The sequence below is a fragment of the Struthio camelus genome, chromosome 2 (assembly GCF_040807025.1).
Source record: "Struthio camelus isolate bStrCam1 chromosome 2, bStrCam1.hap1, whole genome shotgun sequence".
Classification (NCBI taxonomy): Eukaryota; Metazoa; Chordata; class Aves; order Struthioniformes; family Struthionidae; genus Struthio; species Struthio camelus.
The window spans coordinates 152,995,510-153,020,895 of NC_090943.1; the positions used below are offsets into that span (position 1 = coordinate 152,995,510).

Consider the following 25,386-nt stretch of genomic DNA (forward strand, 5'->3'; position numbering starts at 1 on the left):
TAAGATATAAAATTCCTGATTCAAAAATCAGAAGAAATTATAATTATTACTAGTAATAAACTTTTGGAAATAAAATAGTATGTTGGGAAACACTAATTAAGAAGTTACTTATGATTTACTTTACTGCTTAACTTACTGGTTCAAGACTGGAGAATGTTCATGTATCAATATATAGAAGCACAGTGGGAAAAATAATTACCATCCCCTTTTAAAAGCTGTTTGAACTCTGTTTCCTTAAGGAAACAGTCTTGCCAGCCTTAATTACAGTTTCCTCCAACTATAACATTCATAGGTCTTAAATCCTTTACTTAGTTTTATTGCCAGTAATTAGAGAATGTTTGGTTTCTTTCCAAAAGACGAAACTGATTTAAAATATTAATAATTTTGTCAAGAAAATTAGAAACTTTGATATTGCTAAATTATGATTTCACTCTTTTCCCCCTCATTCCTCAGGTTACTGAATTAATTTTGGAAAACAACACATACATTGTGTTTGGATTTGTCCCAGATAAATGAACTTTAAACCACTATTTATCATTTACGATGCCTTTTCTAAACACATTTGGCAACAATATTGCAGCCAGATCCCTTTTTACTCAAGAGTTTGTGTGAGCAAGCAGGACTTCAGGCACCAGGAAAACAATTTATACAAAGAGTCAAAGTATTAAACTGAAGCACAAGTTTTCCTTGAGCCTTACACATATGCTGCAAAAGTCAGTGCATTTTGAGTGTATGAATGAATACAGAAGCGATAAAACATTGCCCACATATTTTGGTAATATATTTTGACCACTACAGGCAGTGAGGTTTTGGTTTTGTTTGGGGTTTATTTGCTATTACGACAACACTGCTTGATGTACTGAACTAGTAAACAATTTATAGGTTAAACAGCCTTGCTAAGTACTAAAGAGGGCACACCATGCCTGGACCACAAAGCATATGAATTAGTGATGTTCTGTGGATTAGTGATGTATAGGTGGAAGCATAGACAAGAAAAAGTTCAAAAGGGAAAGCGAGTCCATGACATTCACATAATTTCTATTCTGTTCCACCTTGTTTATTAGAGGAAACATTTCTGCAAACAACCTAACTCCAGGTCAGGATATCTTTGACTCCAATACTTTACATCAATTCTTTACTATATGAGATATAGTATATATTCTATAATATATAGTATATATTCTTTACTATATCTGCTCTGTTCTTTATGCTTGTTTCTAAAAAATCTGGTTGTTAGAAAGACTAAGTTATGAGCTTGGATTCTGTACTTGGGGATTGCCTTTTTGCTGATATTTTAACTGCGCCATTCCCACTTCCATCAATCCTGCTGTGTACAGAAAGGCACGCTCCATTTGTAACTATGGGATGTTACACTTGTGTGTGTATGTGTGTGTGCATGCATACGTACCCCATATTAAGCCACTTCCTCATCCTTCAAGGAAAGATTATTGGAGAGGGTGGTGTGTGGGAGAAGAGCATTTATAACAAAACTTCAGTAGGAAGGAGAAGAAAAAATAAACACGGAGGTAAAGTTAGCAATAGAGTTCATTAATATTCTGTTTCACAATGCTGGCTGATTTTAAGTCCTAGCCATCTCAGTTACAGATGCAGAATTGACAACTGATTATTGGATAAATTCTGCACACTACAAAATCCAACCAAGATTTTAAGAGACACTTCAAATTTGTTCTAGCCTCTAAAAACCTGCAGCTCCATGCCAGTTCTGCATAGTCTTGGGACAGACTAGCTAGTAAGATCCAACTGGAAGTTAACAAGCTCCGTCTGGCCCACCACCTTTTCCCTAGAGGAAGCAGAAAACAGCTGTCTAACCAACCAAACACACACCAACCAGCCAGCCATCTGCCTTTCGCGCCCAGCCATTCTGGGAGCATCTGCTACCCCTAGAACGTCACTTGCCGAAACGTGACTGCTGCAGTTTTGTTCAAGTGGGGAAGGAGGAAGAATTAGCAGAACTGTAAACTCCTGTTTATCAGAGGGGGAGAGGAGAGACGGGTTAAGAGGCAGGCCTCCCACGCAGCTTAAGGTTGTCCTGAGCTTCTGTTATTACCATCTCCCAGGAAGAAAACCAAAATTGACAGCTAGTTCACATACACCGTGGTTAAGGCTGGACCACCTTATGCTAAATAAAAATCTAACCATCAGATCTCCTATAGTGCATTACCCATAAAGACTAAAGACCAGAAAAAAGCTGTTTGGAATGAATATAGAAATGCAAATGTGCTAATCCCAAATCTTTACTCTCACTTAGCAATAGAAATTCTCAGTCAGGTATAAATGAAGGAATAGATCACTTCGCAAGGCTTGGAGAAGTCTCAGGCTGTTTTCATCCCTGTGGAGAACATTCCAGTGGCCTTTTGCTTGGCCAGGAAGGTAGGGAGTCCCCAGCCTCTCCCAGGCACGGAAGACGTTACCGCATCCCTGCTGCGCCACTGTAACATATATACCCATTCATCAGCTTTTCCTGAAAGCTTCCTGTGGCTCAAGAAATCTCTCTCCAAACACTTTTTTCTGCAGGCACTCTCCAGTCAATAGAGTTGAACAAGATATTCTGAAGTGAGTTTAGAATAGGAAAAAATGAAGTTAGATCTTCTGAAAAGATTACCTTTCCTAGAGATAAGTGATTATATGTTTGATCTGCCTTTTTTCATCAATCTCCACCTGCTGGTAGGAAAGTTTAGCTACTACAGTGCAAGCAAGTTTGAGGAAAACTATCTACCCCTAGAAAGTGGAATTACGTACATTTCTAAACAATGTCAAAACATGAAAGGAAACCTCTTCTGCCCTCTTGGGCTAGGGATGACTCTCTCTTATTCTTAGGGCCCCTAAACTTCTTTTAGAGTGGAAGAAGAATTACAGATAACGTTGTACACACACACACACACACACACACTCTCTCTCTCTCTCTCTCTCTCTCTCTCTCTCTCTTTCTCTCGATCTCTGTAGTTAAACAGATCCACCATTTGCTATCAAACAAGTGTTCTATAGAAAGAAAAAAGACTGGAATCATTAAGACTGGAAGAAGAAACGCAAAGATCAACCCTGACTGACATTGACGTCTACTGTATTACCCCAAATCCTTTGACTTCTTTCTCAGATGTCCCTATTTCAAATAGATATAACTGTTAAATGAAAATGCATTTATTAAAACAGGGAGAGCATAAAATATATGATTTTAGTAACAAAACAGTTTGGAGATTACAAGAACAATTACTACATCACTTTAGTCCTTGAATTGTTTACACTAAGGATTGCTCTCTTCACCACTTGGCCTGCTGCTCTTACAGACACATGAAATCTCGAAATATCATGTGTCAATACATACAAATAAAAATGCATTGACTTTTTTTGCTAAACTGAGGCATCAACTTTTGACCAAATCCAGAAAGTGTACAAATGTAAGGTTCTGGCATACAGCTGGTGGGGGAGGATCAACTGAATCTTTATGAACCACAAAAGAGCATCAGCTTACTAACACGGTACAGTTCCAAGTCTGTTCCTGTGAGATCTCTTATCTTTACCTACTGATTGTGCATGGCATTTTCACAGACTGAGAAGAACAGAACCATTTCAAAAAACGAACCGGAAGAGGGGACATGTGATTGAAGTCTACTCACCTCCAGCTGTACTTACAGAAGTGATTTACCACCTCAAAGTAATTCTATGACAACAATCACGTCAGAATGAAAACACAAAATACATTAGTATTCCTTACTTCCCATAGTTTCAATACCAGCTGAATAGATATTTAAAATCAGTTACCTCTGCACAAATTTAAATTTCCTTGGAAAACTAAGTCTGGAAAGTAACTTTTGACGTGAAATGACAATCTAGTCTAGACAATATATGGAACCAAATAAGCAAGCCTGGGACAAAAGGCAAGCTGTGTCCCGGAGATCAAGTTCTATTCTTTCGCTTGACATTCAAATAGCAAGCACATGTTTTCTCCTTGATAACTCAGGTGGCAGAGCAGAATACCTTAATCCTTCCCTAGCATTCCTGAGTCTAGTCTAACATTAATAATATGTGTTTTTGGAATCAGAATAAAAAGCTTTATTTACAGCAAAAAAGAACAAGCGCAAATTAAAAAGCATCCAATGAGGACATACATGACCATATATCTCATTCTAAAAAGCCCATCTTAACATACAGGTGTATACAATTCAGGTATTTATGTCTGCATGTGGCCAGTAGCTTTACCATGAGAAAATTATGTGCTCCGTTATAAAGAATTAGATCATAAAATGGTTATTCTTTGTTTTTTATTTAAATCAGATACAAATATCACAGAAAACTCTGTCTTATGTAGAAGGGGGGGGGGGGAACCAAACTCACTCCTAGCACTCAAAGATACTGAATTATAATTCAGTATAGAAAAAAAACTGATTTTGCTGAACATATTTTCAATAAATCCTTTTAACTCATGAAACATGAGTCAGACCAACTCTTAAAGCACTTTAAAAAGCACTTCACAAACTCCCTTTGATCGACACCGGAGACGTAAAACCCACTTACAAGGTCAACTCTAGAGAACATCAAGAAAAGCAGGGGCCACACAGAAGCACTTGCCTACACAGACAAAACAAATACAATACATATAAGATTTCAACACATTTTCCAGTTTTTAGTGTTAGCAGAAAATGCATGTTCCCTTGAGTCCTATTGAAACTATAAACTCTACCCAGGTCTAAGCTTTGAGAGGCTGTTGAAACAACTGTGTTTTCTACACTGTATTTTGCGTTAACTACTAATGCTGGACGAAAGTATACTTTGTTTGTGTTTTTACTTTCCTCTCCAAGTCAGTAAGTGAACATTTCTGACAACACAAAGAACAAATATCTAGCACACTGTGGGAACAGCAAAACCCACACCACATACCACCCACAAGTACAAGATCAGTAATTACAATGCAAAGAAACAATATTTAGGAATTAAAGAGAAGACAGAAGCCACTCAAAAATTAGTGCCAAAAATCAAAATAATTTAAGACAAGCAAAGGTAAGCAAAAAGATGCTAACTATGCAAAGCCAGACAGGAAACAGAGGGGAAAAAAGTAATATAGTTATTTTTATAGAGATAATATGACGGAAACGTTAATATTGCTGCAAAATTGAACATACAGAAATTTGAGACCTTGGCAGAATGTCCTAATGTGCTTTCTAGGAAAACCTGAAATTCATCCTACCAGGGCAAGACTCTCCATGAGCACTACTGCTGAAAAGGCTTCAAAGTTTGAGCAGATTTCTTTATTTGGTAAGCATTTCTGTTACCCCCAAAATGCTGCTTATTAACAGGTAGGAGAAAAGGGACGTCATCAATAGGAACCACGTTATCTTTGTGCACACCAGGTTTTGCTGGATACATTCACTTCAGTACGCTTTGTGAAATCAGGGTTTTGAAAATATATGACTAAAGAATGGGAAAGAACCTGTGCAGGTGGTATGCAATCAAATAACTGTCATAAAACTGAAGTTTCACCTTAAAAGCAATTTTTTTTCTGCCACTACTTCTAATCAGTTAAAAAAAAAAAAAAAAAGAACTCTGGTCTCCAAACTCCAAACTCAGACCTTCCCCAGTGGCCACCACTGCAGGATTCTGAGCCTTCATGAAGGTTTTCTTTACAAATTCACAACTCAAATGTTATTTTGCTAAACTAATGCTCTGCTTCAGTGAAACTCATATCAAATATAACTTTAGTTTCCGCCATGGATATCCTGGATCAATCCAAACTCAGAATCATGCACACTCTTATAAAGACATAAAAAACAACAAAAAAAAAAAACCCACACACACAACAACAACAACAACAGCAAGCTGGGGGGGGGGGGATTTTCCTCATCCAACTTGGCCTGCTAAAATCTTATGCATCTACTCTTAGGCCAGCCTCATAGAATAAGACAAATTACCCTCTGAATACGCTAGTCTTCTTCCATTGACTGCAGGAAGAACCTAAAAGCTAAGTGGACTGAGCTTCCCCGCTGAGATGCCCATTTCATTTCACTAATAGCTAGGTCAGGCCGAATTTAAATTTCGGATGACTAAAGTTAAGCGAAATGGGTCCCACTCTAAACTTTTAGCCTGTGACATTTGCATACTCTATCTGCTCTAATGATCTATGTGTCAGAGGGGGACTACGCTTCTAGCCTAGGCAGACATTTATCGGTGCTTCCCAGTAGTATCATTTTGTTGATAACAGCTCTAAAAAAAAAAAAAAAAATTGCATCATTTATTTGAGTATCTAACAGAAATAACTGAGAAGCTGCAGTAAAGTATGAGGGTTATTTTGTACATCTGAAAATAGGTTTGAAAAACTCTTTGCTGTTCGTTCAGCTGGAAACCAGGATCACTCAATGCATATGAATTCATATCATCTCCTTTAGGTTGCCTTTAAAGGCTCCTTTTATCATAGTTTATTTATTATATTTAAAAACTCTTTAACCACAGAGGAAAATTACTTTTAGCTTGAGTTTCAGTACAATTACCTTTCAGTGGTTGAACTTCCAGCTTTGAGATTTAAGAGGATTTTCTGGGGCTTAATGCTTTTCTGTACATATGTGCACTTAGCATTACTGTACTGTTATGCTATAGGAAATGAGGCACTCATACTTAGAGAACACCAGCTTCTTGTTAGAGTCAATCAGAGGACAAACAACTGTGTCTTTGTCACAGAAGCCCAAGTTCAAATGCATAAGGATCAGATAATGAAAAAAAGCATCTTGTATGACACAATATGCTTTCACTTTATTTAAGAAACGAATGCACAAGTATCCAAATCAGATGCTGTGGAACTAAAACAGTTTAAATTAGTGCACTTTAAAGCCTAAAACATTTTTAAGCCATTGGGGATTATAACAGCATACATGACATTAACAATAAGTTAAAATTATACCTTTTCTGTTAGTCTTTAAATTTTAAAGAAAAAAATATAAATACAAATAAAGGGTTCCAAACTCCAGAAATATTTTTAAAATTTGTGTGTGTTGGGGAGAAGGAATTAAGAGAGAAAGAAACAGAATTCATTCTGAGAAACAAATTACCATCTCAACATCCTTGTCTTTTATGTTTTGAATATGTAACAGGAAGTGGTGAATTGTCAGAGGTATGTATAACTATGCCTAAATTATAGCTATAAAGCCAGCTAGCCTGATTCTTACAGAGCTTCTAGTTAGAACCTACTCAGATTACATACAGATAATAAAAAGAATTAAGCTAGGAAGCTGAAGGGTTTTTTGCCCACACATTATTTAAACATGAATCCAATTACTGAAGTTTCATGGAGTGGCTGTCTCACTCCATCCAGTCTCTCCTAAAACAAAGATAATAGAGCTGTATTGCAGTGTTGAACAGTCTGAATTAATGTGGGCAACTGAAACCCCTTCTATAACATTATTCTGCTGTGGGAGGGGCTGCAGAGGACTCACTTTTGGCATAATAAAAAGGATTGTGATATAATGAATAATTATTATGAGGTTTTATAGCTAGAAGGCATGGTAGTTATTTCAAAGCTATTTGTAACCAACAGCCTTATAAAAAGCTAGAATGTATTACATATGTGCAGAAGGTAACTGGGAGCATGTATTAAATCCCAACATCTAAAATAATGAACGGATGTTTCCTTCTAGAGTAACTACCCCTTTTTCAAATGTGGGCTGATGAGCAACTAAGTTAATTATCAGCCTTAAATAAGGACTTAAAAATAAACTGCCATGAGATTAGAGTTCTCCCTTCCTTCTCTGACTGACAGCTATATCATTCCCTTCCTTCCAGTAGCAATGTAGTTTTCTGGTGAAATGCATTGGTGGACACTGGCCCTGGTAGATTAATTAGTTCCAGTGGCCAAAAAAACAAACAAAAAAAAAACCACACACAGCACACACCTTATGATTTGGGAGAGTGGGATTCTAAATCCCAAACTCCTGGCTTTTTGGGATAAAGAAAAGCCGTTGTTCACTTGTTTTCCTCTCAAAAAAGTACAATTCTGAAAAGAAAAAAAAATTGGATGCATTTGATGAAGCTGTCTGAGTTTGCAGTCTGTACAACAGTGTTGAAATGCATGAATTGCTTTAAAGACTAGAGAGATTTTTTTTGTTTTACCCACTTTGCTTTGCAGAAATATCACCAATTGCAGTAAGCACCAAGGCAACTGTTTTACTTCATTATCCTGAGGCAATGTTGTGACACCACACCAGGATGTGGATGGAGAGGATGGATCATGGTGCTTTCATTGCTTCTCCAGGAGGAAAAAATGGATCCCAGCATTGTTACTACACATAGTGAAAGAACATTTAGCTTAAACCTGACATAATCAGTGAATCGGCTCCCAAGGCCACAGAGTTCTGCCATAGGGATGGCAGAAGGCAGAGGAAGGTGAGAGTTTGCTTTTGTCAGCTTACGACAGTTGGCAAACTAAAGCCCTAGTCCAACAGCTAAGAGTAGGTGGGACTCATTTGGACCATTGTCCAGAGCTTTAAAACCTGCCATTTGTCCTGCAGAAAGAAAACCAAGAAGCCATCTCTTATCATGGGTGTTAGTACAGGATGGGTATACAGTACTCTTTTTCCAAATAGTTAAGAGAACAGAGAAGCTTAGCCCCAGGCAATAATCATGAAATGGAACATGAATATCTATGTGGACTACAGAAATGGGAAATGCCATTTGGGTTGGTGTCCTTTGAACTGGAAAACTAACTGCCCTGAATGTGACTTTGCGGTAATAACCTACAAGTGGGTCAAGAAAAAGAAAAAAATAAAATAAAAAAGGGGGAAAAGAGATCTAGCTCCATTTGAAATCAGCCTTTTTTTAAAAAAGGTAAAGCTAAGCAGTTCACGGCACTAATAATTCAATATTAAAAATATTAATTAAATCAAAAACTAATACAAAGGTTGCAATTTTATTTTTTCCCAAAAAGTCTAGGAAAAGACCTTTTATTTGTGAAATTTTCATCTGGAACTCTAGCCAGAACTTAGCAAGAACTTCAACAGTGCTTAGTAATTCTCTTATATGCTCCCACACACACATGCACATTTATACACACTCTTCTGAAATGCACAAGTAGCTTTAAGACATATAATGAAAAGCTGGAAGAGCAGTTTCCTACATATGCCCTTTTAATAAAGTCATGGCCTTTGTTTCCTACCAAAACATGCTTGTCTCATTAGTGGTACATTTATGCAAGTGAACACATGGTCCAGAATTCCAGTCTCAGGGCTCTGGCAATAGCTTGTTACTCCTCTTGCGGATGTCTTCAGTGCTGCTCTACAGTTTCAGTTCACACAGTGGTAGGTACAGTGAGGACTGAACAGCAAAGCTGTGCAGGCACATTACATTGCCTTCCTCAACAGCCTGTGCCTAATGGATGGAAGGTGAAGGAGAGATTACACCACCTTTCCTATACATTCGTCTTTAATGTAGATACAGAATCCAGCAATGTGGCTTTTACTATGTAAGAACTGGTAGCCGAAGCAGGATGCATGTAAATGCAACCCTGCCATTGTATCCAAGTTCAGTGGGTTCTGAAATACTCTCAAGCTTCAGCGCTGTTTTTCTTCCCCTCCCCTTCTTTTTTTTTTTGGGGGGGGGGGGCGGCTAGGGACTGGGGGGGAGGAAGGGAGAAGAGTTAGCAACCCATTAGTAGCTAAGCATTAGTTTTTAATTATAAAGTTGATTTAAAATGCTTAGCCAAGGAACAATTATTGAGAACCAGATTTTAGTTTTCCTGTATGAATAGACCAATAAGTAAAATTGATGCAGGAAGACAGCACCATAGATCCATAAGTTTTCCTATATACATATACTTATTGTAGCCTGAAAGAGATAGAGTTAGAGGCTAAACTAAGATCTGTTTTGAAACAATTATTTTAAAAGGCAAGTGATACTGTATTTGAGTAGCTGCTTGTTCAAAATGAGCTTTCCTTAAGAGGAGGGATATTGCATTTCAGTTTTCATAGATTTAAAGGAACATGCAACCAGCATTGACGCCTGTTTACTAAACCAGAATACTGTTGGCTTGAATCCATTAATGAATTAATCTGTGTCAGAAGAGTGTCTATAAAGAAGGTTCTTAAAAGACCCCAAAGATATTATAGCACTGATGGTTTACCATTATGTGGTATAGCAAAGTTTTACTAACCAGTTCTAAAAGCATACATATGGAGCCCATTAAAACCCTTTCTTTCTTGTGGTGTAATTCTGAATGGCTGTATTATGCTACTTATTTGAAATATGGATTGTAACTTCCACCACCAATTAATAAGAGTTCTACACATTGCATGCAATTTATAAGATGCACAGACTCCGTCATCAGTACCTATAAACTAAAACAATGTCAGGAACAGTATTTGTTATAGTTAGCTGAAACATAAGATTAACTTAATGCAAAACAAGTAACTTTGACACCAGTTAAGTCAAGGACACACATTTTAGCTGCTGTTAAAACCAATGAAGAGGTGCTTCTATAAATCTCCTGATACTTTGAAAAGTTTATCTGTTTTTATGCACCCATTACATTCCCCCATTACACAAGCATAACCATATTCAACCACAATATTCAAGTAAAGAATTTCTTTATTTAAATAAAGAAAATTAAATTAAATAAATTATGGAAAATTAAATCCTTAATTTTTTATAAAAAATTTGTATAAGTCTGGCCCACACCTAAAATTAATCAGATTGCTCTTCCATAATAAAAGCTGCCTTCTTCACTATTGCTTCCTCTCTGTGCCACATTCAGTCTAGTTACATCAGCATCACCCCTCCCCACCTTGCTTTCTTCATGCTCTTTTGGACTTCCTGAATTAAGCGTTTAGGCCTCAGCCTTGCATGTGGTTTCTGAACTCAGAGTTCAGTGTGTATATAGATGACTCTTTACACATATGTTACTTCAAGATCAGGGCCATGATAGAAAAGTTAGAGGCAAGGGCCAGGGTGCACAGTCAAGGTTCCAGTGACTATCTTCTCGCAGAGCATCCCTTTCCGTTTGTCTGGGTGGAAGTACTGTGTTAAGAGATATTCAGAAAATGCATCTGCATTCCAACTGCACACACACTTAGGCAAACATGGATTGTGGGTCAAAAACTTAACAGCAGTGACACTAAATAAAGCCAAGCAGCGCAGGAAGACTCATCTACCTCTAGTCAGCCCTCTACTGTTGCAAATGCAGTTTTAAAGAGCTAAGATCCCCCCAAAATACTAGGTTTAGTAAATACCTTAAGTAGTTAAGGAGAAAGATTTTTAAAGATACAAACGAGAGTCAAGGAACTAACTCTCTTGTCTTACTAAAAGCTTCAAATAGTCAAGTCCATATGACCACCATTTTCAATTTAACATAATAACATTTATCTCTGAAAGTGTGAGCTTTTGCCATGGGTTCTAGGGGAATCTGATAGCTAGCAGATAAAATACCTCATACATACACTGGTCACTGGAAGTAGATTAATTGAAGAAAACAGGAGGGAAGAAAGGACAGCCCATTTAAGATAGTTTGGTGTCCCTGTAGGCCAGCCTCCAGCCCACAAATTGTTATATGGCCATTCAGATGAGAATATGTAAGGTGCATTTTGGAGCAGAGAAGTCACTCATTTTTGAGCGATTCTCACTGAGCTCATTATTGTACAAATACTGGGCTTGGGTTCAGTTGGGGAAGAGACCAAGAGGTGATCATAAGGTAGAAGATTTCGGCAGTCAAAAAAAAAAAAAAAAAAACCACACACCACACACACTTATAAGCACACTCTAAATATTATAAACAAAGCTGAAGCCAGACTTAGGTCAATGTAAAGCTCCCATTTAAATGATTAATTAGCCAGATATTGTCACCTGCAATTTAGCAGGAACACTATCTGCAGCTTTTTCCTTCCTATTTTGGACTTGTTAGCTTTACTCTGAACAAGAAGGAGAAAGATCATCTCCACAGGAACCCAAGAAAAAGGCTTTATTTTGAAAAACAGCTCTTACGCTTTCGCTGTTCTGCAGCTACAAAATCTTGAATACTTCATATAGTAATCATACAACCAAGAATTAACAATCAAATTATAGCAGACAGCAAATGTTCTCACGAGTCACTGTACTCTATATTCTTGATTTGCTGGATTCTTTGTAGAGCAATCAAGTTAATTACTGGGCTAACTATAGAACACAGAAATTGTAACAACTGCTCAGATATGGCCATTTAGGAAAAAAGACTGATTTCTCATTACTGCTGCAAGTTTCATATTTGAGTTAAAATGAAAGTGCATAATGACAGTTTAAGAGATCTCATTGCAATTTTGCTCCAGCTAGTCACAAATTCTCACATAAACATGTGCTTTGTTTTTTAAAAGGACTGTACAGCTATATTATCTACCTACCACAAGCCTACCTTCAGGCTACTCTCCCAGGTCTTGTAATACAGTATTTCAGTAGATCTGGGTTCCTCAATTCAATATCTGGAAAATTCCAATAGATCAGATAGCATTACAAAAACAGTAAGAATCTGTCTACAGAACACAGAGTGCAATTTTTTTTCATTGCTTTTGCATCCCACACACACATTTAGACCTATGCAAAGTGAGCACAGAGTAACATGAAATGCTACCACAGAAGAGTTCGCGGTTCTTTTAACTAGTACAAAAAGCTACCGAGTGGACAAGGCAGTTAAGAGTTGCCCACCACGCAAAACCTTGGGATTCAAAACGAGCAGTTCATAGCAAGGAATTCTATATCCAGGGACGTTTCTGGAGCGTTCTTCAGAGCATTGGCAACCTGTTAAAATCATCATTGTCTCAACATGCAAATGCATCTCCCTACTGACAGTTGTTCCAATGGCAAAATACTTGCAGGAAAAAAAAAGAGATTGTTTTCTTTGAACAAAAGCCAGTGCAACATGGACAACAGGCAGCCAAACTGTAACAGAAGTTTGTAACAGTAGTAGGAAAAAAAAAAATTAAACATCTTTTTCTGAGGGATTTCATCTTTTTTAAAGAACAAAAAGAGGAATGTCTACCACTGTTACAGATACAGGTACCAGTGCTGGCAGATATTAAGTTTCCAATTATTTGTTATAACACAGCTGAGAATGATTAGACAGTTTACATATGACTGCTAGGAGCCCAGTGCACATTATGTGGGCCATCAGGTCCTGCAGCCTAAACACAATTCTTGATTTAATGGATAAATGAATTTTGCTAAACCACTTCAAATACAAGAATGTTTTCTGAATCTGTGCACAGGCTGTTAGCATATTTCCGTGAGGTCTTATTCTAAAGAGATCACAGTGCACTCTGGTCAGAACTAATAAAAACTGCACCCCAAAATCCCATACCAATTAATCAGATGCTATTTTCTATGACTGGTTGTAAACTTCCCCACTGACATCTTGTTCAGTGATTTTTTTCCTCTTTACTAAATGATACTTTCTACAAAAGTTGTCTGCTTTTCATGAAAGAAGTTGTTGGTTTTTTCCCCCTCCTATTTGCCTACCCTCCCCCACCACCGGAAAACTCCTCTTGAACTTTCCTCCACCGAATCCAGTGGATCCTTTACTTGTTCGCCAAAATTAGCATACACTCACTTCACTACTGTGGAAGTATAGTGCTCTCAGTCCTAAAGAAAAGATCTGAGATTTAAGTATAGTATAAAGTAAGGCTGCACATTTTTTTCCACTCCATTTTTTCACTGGCAACTTGAGTAGTAAAGGAACATAACTCATTCTTATGAATACTATTACTGAAGTTCTCATATTTCTGCTATTCTGCCTTAGAAGAAGAAAGTAATATGGCAGCACACTAATGCAACACCAGAATTTTGCAGCACTATTACATAATCAATAATGCATTAATTAGGTGGTCCCAAAAGAATCACACAACCTTCATTTATAAAGGAACAGTCTTTTCACTTACACAAATATATTGAAAGTCTGTCTATTCTGGAAGACAGTGCACTGTAATATCTTCAGGACAGGCTCTATGAGGGAGAAAGGGAAACCTTAAAAACAGGTTTTAGTATAAACAAAATGAAACTCTGCAACATACAGTGGGTCCATTCTTGGAATCAGAGACTTCAAAAAGTTTTGAAACATCACAGATAACAAAGAACTTCAATCAATGTTTTGCCTTCGACAAATTTCAAGCACCAGTCTGGAGCCCTGAAAGCGCAAGTACCAATTCAAGAGGAAAATATTACATGGGAAAAAGGAAAACTGTATTCAAGACAAAGGCCTTCAAGCTTCCTTTCCGCAAGAGCGTTCCTCACAGTATTATGAGTTACAGATAATACACACAAGTTACTCTTAACTAGAGTATACTTTCCAGTTTGGAGTCCAATGTTTCGGGGAAGCATGATCTGAAAATACATTACATGTCACTTCACATAACTTGATATTCATTGATCTTAGATGCAAGCAATCACACAATTAAAAGCAATTTACATGTAAGGTACCAACAAGTCAGGATTTTAATCCATTTTCCCCTCAATTTTGAGTTAATAAACCAAGCACTACTTCAAAACAGCATTTTTCCTTTAGCATGTTTATGTAACCTATTCATTGTAGAGCTTGTTGCAATTCAGTTGTCCACCCAGTAACACCAACTAATTTACTGAGACTGTAGAGGTCATCACCTCTAAAATCCCTGTAGCACATGCTACATGTATCAGTAGGAAATTATTCTTTCCTATTTCTTACGTGAACTGAGTAACTGGCCCATTAAACTTTGTAAGGATATCCAGTCCCAAATTAAAAGGTCATGGTAAAATAGAAGAGCTTGTAAGCACTTTCTACTTCACTGATTAGAACTTTTTTGTTATTATCCTCACTGTCAAATGTAACCATTCCCAATATTGAGAGGTCTTTCTCTTTTGGAGGGCTCATTGAAGAACTCTTCATATATTCTTTAAGTTGCCTTGTTTCCAGTTTCAACGACGAATACTGAGCTGAAGGTAATAAAGCCACTGGATGTATCTCTTTAAGCCGCATCAAGCAAGATGTGATAGGCATCAACGTGTAATGTTAAACAGTTGATATTTCTTAAGGCTTTTTGCTCTTAACCCCAGAATAAATGAGTAGCAGATGAGTCTTGTCAACAATTTGCTAGTTGCTTAGTACATTCTGACTACCATGTTCTAGAATGCACACTATAGATCTGGTTGGTATTAAAAAGCATAATGAAGAACATATTTACATCCTGTATTTTTCCAATCCTATTCACTATATTACAGGATTAATGGGTCTAAGGTTCATGTCAGGAGCCAAAGTGTTCTAATAAAATATGAAGCAGTTGTTATCTGCTAAGAGGCTAGAAAGGGTATAGTTCATTTACTGCCAAATCTGAAACAATTCTAACAGAAGTGTTTTTTACTAAGTCTCATTTGTGCCTGAAGGATTTTATATGCTAAGACTACACTGACAGGAGGAGTAAATAAATTTCAGAAACTTAAGGAAATCCTTTTCTCTCCTTTTCATCGAGCATTAATAACAAGCTTGGTTCTGCACTGGAAATAGAGGTAGCTGAGGTGAGCTGGAAAACAGGCTAAGGTATCCAAGGCCTTATTATAACCTACATAAGACTTGCAAAGGTCCTTGCTTGTTGGCACAGTATACAGTCCTACTAGAACATATGAAAACAACTGAATCAAGTTCGTTCACAGAGAAACTAATCCAATCGTCATATCGTTTCACAAAGTACTTGTGACTGTGGCAGTGTTCTCATTCCACTAATATCAATGGAAGATGTGCCATTCATTTCACAAAGTCAGAATCCTCCCTATAACTTGGTCTCAAAGAACCTACAGATCAATTTAAATGTTAAAAGTATACTCTTTTCGAGTTCAAGGCCCAAGGACACGGGTTTGCCCATCATGCAGCTGGCAACGGACACCCACCCATAAAGGAAGCTTCCAAAGAACACGTTGGATGAAAGGCCCTAAAAGCAGAAAATAACGAACGCCAAGGAATATTACTTCAAATTATAAATACCAAAACAAAAAAAGGTGTGCAGAAGAACACAAATAGAAACACAGAGAATTAGACAGAAGAAATAAATTCAGATCTATTAAGAGACGTGCAGAGTTTTCACCATTGTAGTGCTGTTTCTCGTTTATGAGAAGGGGCAAATTTACAGCCCCATCTTCCAGATGAAGAAAGGTGGAGGCAGGAGGTAGACTGAACAACTTCACCCAGGTGTCACAGGCTAGGAGTCAGGAAATGAAATTAGTTCTTCTGTACCACAAAACAGTTTCTTATCATTGCAGTCATCCTGTTCTAAGTCTTGTAAAAAATGTAATGCAGTGAGTGCGAAAATCTAGTTAATAGCTAGAGGTCTTTAAAACTCAAATTACAAAATTTTAAGACTCCAAAACTTCCTTCAAGGCTATCTTCCCAAAGAAAGAATGAACCAATAAAGCCTTTTTCAATAAAGATAGGTTTTTTGGAGGTGGGAGGAAAAGAAGAAAGTGATACTTCCAATAAATATGGAGCACAGTGTTAGCAATAATCTCAGAGAGAAAATGAGAGATTCAAAGGCAAAAAAAGAAGTTACAGAAACATGGAAAAACTATGAAAGAAAAGTAAGTGCTGAAAATGATGTGAAACTTGCACATGACTGCCAGAACGTGGAGCAAAGCACCAATTTAAAATGGACGAAGGGCAGAAGGATTAAGAAAAAAGCAGAATAGATGTTTTAAAACATCAAGTCTAATACAGTGAGAAAAAAAAAGATCAGGCTGATATATGCATATATTACCATATATAAATGTATGTAACTTTTCAGAGTAACAAAAAGATGCATGAACAGGGGAACTCAAACTCATTTTTTCCACACTAGACAAACACACACTGAGCTGTAGGAATTCACTTTAATTCAATCCCGACTGCATTGTGCTTCACATCCTGCATATACATAGCACATTCAAACCATCCACACTTCTATCATCCTCCCTGTTGTCAGTCCAAGACATTAGTTTGCAACATCAAACAATGATGAAGAACCTTGAGCTAGGACAGATGGAGCTCATTTGCTGTTCAGATACGTATAGATTTATCTTCTAATCTTGCCTGCTGGAGTACCATTAGAAAATAGCATATAAAGTAGCAGCTTCTGTATTTCAGATCCACTTAACTCACAGCAGGCTCCATTGCATCCAGAAAGAATCACAATTAGTGGCTACAGTTTTGTTTTTTTTTTTTTTTCTTTTAACCCAAATCATAATTTCATCATAAGGAAGAGAACAAAAAAGGTACTATATTTACCTCTGCTACCTAGGTGTTTAGTATATAGCACATTTCAAGCTGAAATTAAAATTAGTATTTTGCAAAGGGCTACTGAATTGTTTTGGCTATTCTGTAGAAATGCAAATATCATCTTAAAAACTGACAAGTCATATCTTCATTAAAAATAGCTAAAAGCCACTTGGCTCACATTACAAAGATAAGGTTTGTAATGTGAACAACAAGGGATTCTAGAATAAAAGGAAGGATACAGACAGCTCTGTGGAGGTAAAGACAAATACGCTTGATAAGACATACATTTCTTAATTTTCAGAATGCCTTGTATTTTGAAAGCTGTTTCCATTTTCAGGTAAGTCACAATAAAAAAATAGTAAGGTGTTCAACTAAGTACCTCTAATACAGGCATCTTTGAAATATATTAATTTTATAATCCAAGTCTGAGATGCCTGAAGCTTCTCATCATTTTCAAAGTCTTCACCATACAATTATCTTGGTATTGTATGGAATAAAATATAATTTCTGTGTGTGTGTGTGTGTGTGTGTGTGTGTGTGTGTGTGTGTGTGTGTGTGTTCCTACCGAGATTAACTCAGTCTATTGCAAATAGTTATCTGCATACAAAGAGCTTCATCCTTTGCGCTTGGAAGTTAGTAAAATATGTCAGGATAAAAATCCTGTCAAACATTCTCTGGCATATAGCCTGTAATGAATAAGTTGCAGTAGTTTCTACATACCATAGAGCAGAAATGCACAGTCATACAGGTTTTGTTATCTCACCTCATATGGACGTAAGAATGCAGTAGACTTTACATTACATATAGCAAACATTTTCTAAATCTCTTGGATCACTGCCATGAATGCAGTGTTTCTCATGCAGATGTTTGTCTAGTAAAAGTATGAAATTGGAGAGGCAGAAAACTCATATGTGCTTACTGTTCTTCACAGTAACTGTATACATGCCTAGAGAGATCAACACTCTAGAATCTTTAATTTATATCAGTGATTTGCATGGCTAAACTGCGTTGTAATAAAATAGTACTCTCTGCACCAGAGGAAGTGAGGCACAGACATGAAAAGCCAGATCAGTAAATATACAGAGGGGACCTGCAGTTCCTGTTTAAGTTGCAAATGCTCAACATTAGTATGGAGGAGGTAGGATGAGAAGATCAGACTCAGTCTCAAAGCAAGAGCCCCTGTAGTCATGGGCAGCTGCAGAAAAAGAGAACTTGCTGCAGACACACATGGGAAAATCCATTATTCAGGGTGGTGGGTAGAAGAATCTGACAATTTAAACGTACTGACCAGCTCTGCTGGTATGCAAACCAGGCACCTTGGATTCAAATTTCATGTTCTTACCACTAAACCACAATCCCTGCGGAGCATTTAAAGTAAAGCTGTAAAATGGAACATCAAACAGCAAATGCAAAGCTCTGGGATATACTTGAATACTATCAAGAACATTCAGCTAGTCAGCCTTCTCCTTGGCTAAGTATATATAAGGAGAAGAGAAATTATTCCATACAGTAGAATATCCAGGGAATCTTTACCCGCTTACTACTACGGGAGAGTAGAGTTACAAACTATTAAAAACTAAGCATGAATGACAAAAAAAACCCAAACATTGTAACAAGTAGTGGTGAAGAAACAAGTCAATGCAGTTTATGGCTAAATAAAATAGTTAATGGCTTAGAGAAAATATCAGAAGTTGGCAGTGCAGGACGTGAGAAAGAAGGATAATTCTACGTGGTTCTGACATTAACTCATTTCAACACAAATCTCTAGAGACACGCTACTCTTTTGTAGCGCTACATTTCATTGTTGTGTACCTCTTCTCATTACATTTCTGCAAAGTTTAACTGTGATTTAAGGTATTTTTAAGAAGAAAAATCAACCACCCAGTGGCACATACAATGCTGAACCTCACAAAAATCTAGAGCCAATTACCATTTGATGGATTTTACTTTTCTGTGAAAAGAGAAACTTTGTAATGAAAAAACTTATGTGGAAATAGTAATGCTTTTGCTCAGTATTTCAAACTCCAGCAACAGTTAATAATATTTCAGAGAAAGGTGCAAGAAACCTCTTGTTGGTAAAGGCAAATTCCATTTCTATGCTAGAGTATTCCTAGCCCATAATACTCGAGCCTAAACCCAGAAGTATTAGATTAAACAGCTCCTCTAAAACTTGTAGTTCTAATAAAGGTAAATTGCTCTCATTTCCACATAAAAATACTTGCCACTTTTAACCTACAATGGTCAAATATCAAAGATTTAGCAGGCTGTTGTAGGTGTTCCTGCTGTGACAAACATCTTCCTAGTCCCATCATCGGGGAGCAATCATTTGTCTCCTTCTACCCATATCCCCATTCATACCAGGCTTGAGTTAGAAATCTCTTATGACTTAATCTTCCAGAGGTACTAAACATCCCCAGTTCTCATTCTCTCTTACCTTGCACAGAAACTCAGGCCTTCATATCCCCAGGACCCAATTTCTACATATCTAAGGGATATCCCTCACTTTAGAGGAGCAATACCCAAACAGAAGAATGAGGCTACTGGGTTTGCTAACCCCTCACAATCAGAGTAGTTGGGTTGGGGGGCACACAAAGACCATAGTAGATAAAGTACCACTGCTACTAACACTCCGGGGAGTTTTCTCTTAGATTTGAAAGTGTCAGTGCACTTCTTTTTTTGAAGCTCTTCACATCTAAAGATATCAACTACACGTGTAGCTGTTTATCAGCTAGTGCGTGTACACTAAGCTATCAGTGAGGATGAAAGCAGAGTGCAGATGAAAAAATGTTAAGACTTCAATAATTAGAAAAAGCCAGCTGCAGCTAATAAGGAGAAGGAATGTTAAACTGGGTTTTTTTTTTTTTTTTTTTTTTAAAAACACTTTAGTGCAGCTGAGAAACAGAAGGCAAGTAAATCACTGGACTCTTTCACTATATGACTGCCGGTAGAAAACCGTGCATGGAAAAACCACCGCAGCTGATCTGGTAGGAACACAAGCCCTAAATGGAGGTCTTCGTTCAGGTCAAGCTTTGGCAAATTCTAATCCTTCTCAGGTGACGTTACTTGTATTCGTCCACATCCAGCTGATCTCCTCAAATATTTTCCTTCCTCTCCTCCTTAAGCCTTCCAGAGTGTGTTTAAGTAGCACAGACTAATGTTATTTTACCCAATGAGCCTCATATTACACCAGGCTCAATCTGCAGTAGTTTCACTTAGTGGCTGCTTGGAAAGCTATTAAGAGAAAACAATATGAAACCGAGTCTGTCTTCAGATTCAGGTTTACTAGAGTCACATTTCAATCCTTTTCCAAAAGCTGAAAAAAACCTCTACATGTATTTATGCCACTGCTAATGTTACAATAACTAAAACAAAAGCTGGAAGCAGCTAAACTTTTTCCAGGAGTCTGATGGAAAGAACCAAAAGGAACGAAAAAGAGTTTGAGTTCTCAAATGTAGCTTTAGCAAACTGAACTACAGCTCTTAAATAAGAGAACTGCCTGGCTTTCAGTCTTTCTGTGGGATCTGAACAAGTCTGACAATACCACTGTATGGGAATATGATATGCACCACAGCAAGTACTATTCTCAGAAGTATATGCTTCATCTGATGCAGACTGGTATTACCCCCAGACTTACTCCTGACACACAAAGAAAACTCCACTGAAATCAGATTTAATTCTAGTATCTTAATCATTTCATTCACAATAAATGGTACTTTGAATTTGATGTTGCTGATATCAATATTCGAAACTGAGGAGTAAGGAACCTGTATGATGCAAAACCAGCAAGACAGAGAACCTTATTTGTATAACTTTGAGTGGTCTCCTATATTTCCCCTATGCATCAATGTCAGCTCTTTCTGCATGAGTGTGTGCACAGGAGGGAGAAATGAAAAGCAAGGTGAAGGTGGGATGGGTGCTATTTCAAGGCTTCTGCTAGAATAGCAGTCCTAATGAGGGGGAAGTGATAGAACTGGCAACTCTTATGTCACCCCTGATACCAGGAAACTCCTCTGGGTTGATCTCAGTACTCCCGAAGGTGGTAAGGCAGTTGCACATAATTCAGTTCATTTATGCTACGGATTTACAAAAGGACTGGGCTCTCCATTCTTCTTCTCTGCAGCTGCCTAAGATAACTGAAAACCAAGCAGACGCAAGCTAGGTACCCGATACATTTGCAAACCACCCTTCCAGAATACTGCTGGCACAACATGCAGATAACAAGGCATTTTTAGCAAAAGAATTGACAATATCCTCTCCTTCCAGTACCCAAAATTGAGCAAAACCAGATTGTCTTGGACACACCACAGACATCTCTGCATGGGCTGTAGAGATTACATAAAGGAGAACTGGATAGAGCATATAGAGCAGAAATCTGGAAAAGACCGCAGGATGATTGTTGATTTGTTGATTTATGTCTGTGCCAGCCCAGGGAGATCCAAATGAGGGTGAACTTTGATAAAGGTTTTCCTCAGTTTGAAACAGCGGTTTGTGCTAGGACATGCCCTTAACACAGGGGGCAGCATAAACCAATGAATGGAGATGTCCATGTCCATGATGAATGGACAAATATGGAGAACTGGTATGCTGGAGTTCATAATACTTCACACCAAGATGGTAATCACACAGCTATTCTTTATCTCCTCTTCTGCTCCTGTCCTCCCATTCCTATCCTATATTTTGTTTACTTGAACCATTCAAAAGTATGTATTTTTAGTACTAGACATCTGTACAGCGGTAGAGATGCACACTGTATAGCACTAGGTAGTCTGTTCAAATAAAAATAATATTTTGTGAACGACATAGTAAATTTGAATCAAGGTAAGCATTACAGAAAAAAGTTACTTTAAATGCTAGAGAAATGTTTAGGATTTTTCTCATTTTATTTTTCAACTATAGCTACAAGTGTTTCCTAAAACCCGATTCACCCCAAAAACCTTTGAAGGCCAAGTGCAACAGATGTAGTTCAGCAAAATCTTAGATGGAATAAAAGAGTTATGATGAACACTTGTAATTCTGCAGTTTCACTAGCATGAAAAGGAACTATTACCCACTGCCACCTCAGCATCACTGGAATCACTGCGGTCCAGCAAACCACAGTACTACTGTACTAAATATAGTTGGAAGCCAAAACACTTGTCAAGAAGTACAGTTTCAATTACATATTTTATTTACTCCCATGATGCTAATTTTTTCATGGTAGAATGCTGCTGAACATTTACCTAAGGCATGAATTTCTTAACTAAAAGGGTTTTCTTTATGTGGAAGGACTAACAGGAAAAGCAATCCATCTGACTTCCTGAGCATACCCTCTTACTAACAAGGCAGGCTTTCCAGCACTGCTCCATGTCAGACTTGTAACATAGACACAATCCAGACAATCTTCCCATGTGCAATCAACATTTGCTAGACAGCTCTAAAATTGCCAAGAGATGCATTCAGGCCAGGTATAGCTTTGATGGCCTGGAAGCCCAGGGATCCTATCTAACCTGAAAAACTCTCCTATCATCATCCGTTACCACAGGAACAGGGGAACGACAGCAAAGGCACATAACTACCTTAGTCCAAAAGTTCCTTCCTCAGGTCACTTTCCTCACAAGTGACAGTTTGGCAATGTAGGGGAGACAAAAATTGATTCCTTATGGAGAGGACAGGGAACAGGATTTAGAAGTAAAAACTGAAGTGGTCCTGATAAACGTATTAAAACATGTAAATCAATAAGGTGTTAGCTTATTTATCTAGCCTCACAAAACATTCTTTGTTCTTAAGTTCCTGACAAGAGTGAAGCCCTTCAAATCACAGGCCATTTGTTAAAGTTTATGAAACAGGTTTGAAGAGCTGCAATGAAAGACCAAAGGACGTTTCTGCTAGTGGAAGGAAGTCCAGGACACACACTGTTCTGGGGAGCTAACTTCAGCCATTCTTTCTTTGTTTTTGCCTCCAGCAGTGCCAGCATCACAGGGCCTCATCTCAGCTGGTATCTTTAAATACTAACTCAATATCGATAAGCCCATTCAAGAGTCTTAGCTACACGCTTGCCAGTAGATTCTATAAGAAAGCCAGCCAGTAGGTTTATAAAGATTTATCTACTAGAAATTTAGTAGTAATTCAAAAAGATATGACAGCAAATTATTAGCACCTGTCCTTGCTGAACAAGAGTTGCTATTTTTCAGGGGTTTCCAACCTGCCCAGCAAGTTTTCACACGAACATGCTGGTTGCTGTCAGCACTGCTATACATGTGCAGATTAATCTGGGCATGCACAACAGCCATTTGTCTGATGTGGCTAGTTTGGGGTTTTTTGGTATTTCAAAGGTGGCAACCATACGGTTGAAAAGACCATACATTACTGCAGAATACAGCTTTCTGTGTAACATATTATGGCCAACATTTCAACTCAAAAAGGCAAAAGACTTGTCTGGATTAGGAAATTTATGCCCAGTTACACCACTGCAATTCTCTAACATAAACACTTTTTTCCCTCTGCAGCATAAGTCAGCACAAGTTTTTCACAGCATAATAAAAGGCACAGACTTTGTTTTCATTGTTGCACGTGGTCTACTTGAGAGTTAGTGTTCATGCAATAGCCTAGTATAAAAGTAAATAAATAAAATAATGATAATAAAGCCATTTTAAACAGTACCTAACAGCTGACATTACAAACAGTATTTATTTTTCAGGTCCTTTCCCCAGTCTCACTACATCTATGTGTGTGTTTGTTTTTCATTAAGAAGGAAACTCTTGATGATTCTCCAAAAAAGGATAAAAGTGTCACTGAGGTAAACTTGAGACTCATATTCCCTAAGATGTAGATTCTAAATTATTTTTAGATTTATATTTTTAAAATCATAGAAAGTGAAATTTATTTTCAAATAGAATTCATATTGGAAAGAATCACAGAATGGCAAGATTTCCATAACATTTTGAATCTATGTTAACTGTACATAACATTTGCTGTTACCCTCCTCAAATAACGTTCATAATTCAGTTAAAAGTGTTTCTGAGTGTAACTACAGAACTGCATGCCTCTAAGATGATAGTTGTAAATAATTACACCTTCCTTATCACAGTCATATGAACACCATCCCATAAAAATAAAGGAATGAGAAAGCCTACCGTAACTTCCGTTCCCTTATAAAAGGGCAAAGTCTTACAGATATATCAAGTACTTGGCTGTACTAAAATTGACATATTAAAAAGAAATACATAATCGATGAATTACTAGACACCAAGATTTGCAAACTGCTCGCTATCAGAAGATGTTTCCAAGCCTCTCCTATTACAGTGGAACAGAGATCATGAACATTTTTGCAGCGCTTACCACATCTTGACAGGTGGACTCTTAAAAACCTGCCCTCGCTTTGTGATCACACAATCAAGGTACTTTCAGTACCAGTTCCTTCTCTGCTTTCCCCCAAGAAGTCACCTCTTTCTGCACCATATGGCAATTTTATTCCTCAGTTTACGTTCTTTCACTCCTTTCAGTTTATGCACTAAAGTGCATAAACAAGAGGAAAGACCGGGAAATTTAATCAGTCTTGCCCAGGCTACCACCCAAAAAGAAACTTGAAATAACTCAGTGTTTAAACAAGCAGTCCCATCAAAATGGAATATGATTAAAGTAAAGCTACATAAATTCCTTGCAGCGTTGCACTACGAGCATAAGCACTGACATGAGGATGAGGCAGTGTGTTGCACATGTCCAGAAAATGCTAGCACCTGCTCTGTGGACCACAGTTTGATAGGGTCTGCCATGCATGAGGCTTTGAAATCAAGGTGCTGAGACAGAGTGATTCAAAGGTGAAGTGTACATGCAAGGTCCCAAACTCTTGTAGTCTTAGAGAATGTTAAAAAACCCATACACCACTACAGAAAAAAAGTATTGTGATACCCCATGATTTTACATGAATTACAGCAGTGGTCTCCATTCCACACGTAGAACATCTACTTTCATTAACTGTCATTAAATATGATATTTACAAGCATTTTTCTGTAATTGCCCCCCTCACCACTGCAGAAACTGCATTGGAAAGGTAGCACTAATTAAAATATCTGTCAATCTCATTCTTTCACACTTGATCCTCCTGTATTTGAAGCATCATTGCACTGTTCTTTGCTCCCCTCCTCTTTTTTTTTTTTTTGGCAAACACAGGAGAGACCACC

At 37.6% G+C, this 25,386-nt stretch overlaps 1 protein-coding gene across 3 annotated transcripts in view; it reads right to left on the bottom strand.

The window, feature by feature from the left end:
* The window catches only part of RSPO2 (R-spondin 2), a 111,032-nt gene that overhangs the window by 77,853 nt on the left and 7,793 nt on the right, over positions 1–25,386 (bottom strand). Inside the window, exons 1-2 of one of the 3 annotated variants that reach the window (XM_068933126.1) lie at positions 13,893–13,951; positions 12,374–12,440 (exon numbers count right to left, since the gene is read on the bottom strand). The exons of the other annotated variants lie outside the window; for them this stretch is intronic. The gene's annotated coding sequence lies outside the window, so the exon portion shown is untranslated. Of the gene's footprint in view, positions 1–12,373; positions 12,441–13,892; positions 13,952–25,386 lie in introns of those variants that run through there. 3 annotated transcript variants of the gene reach the window in all.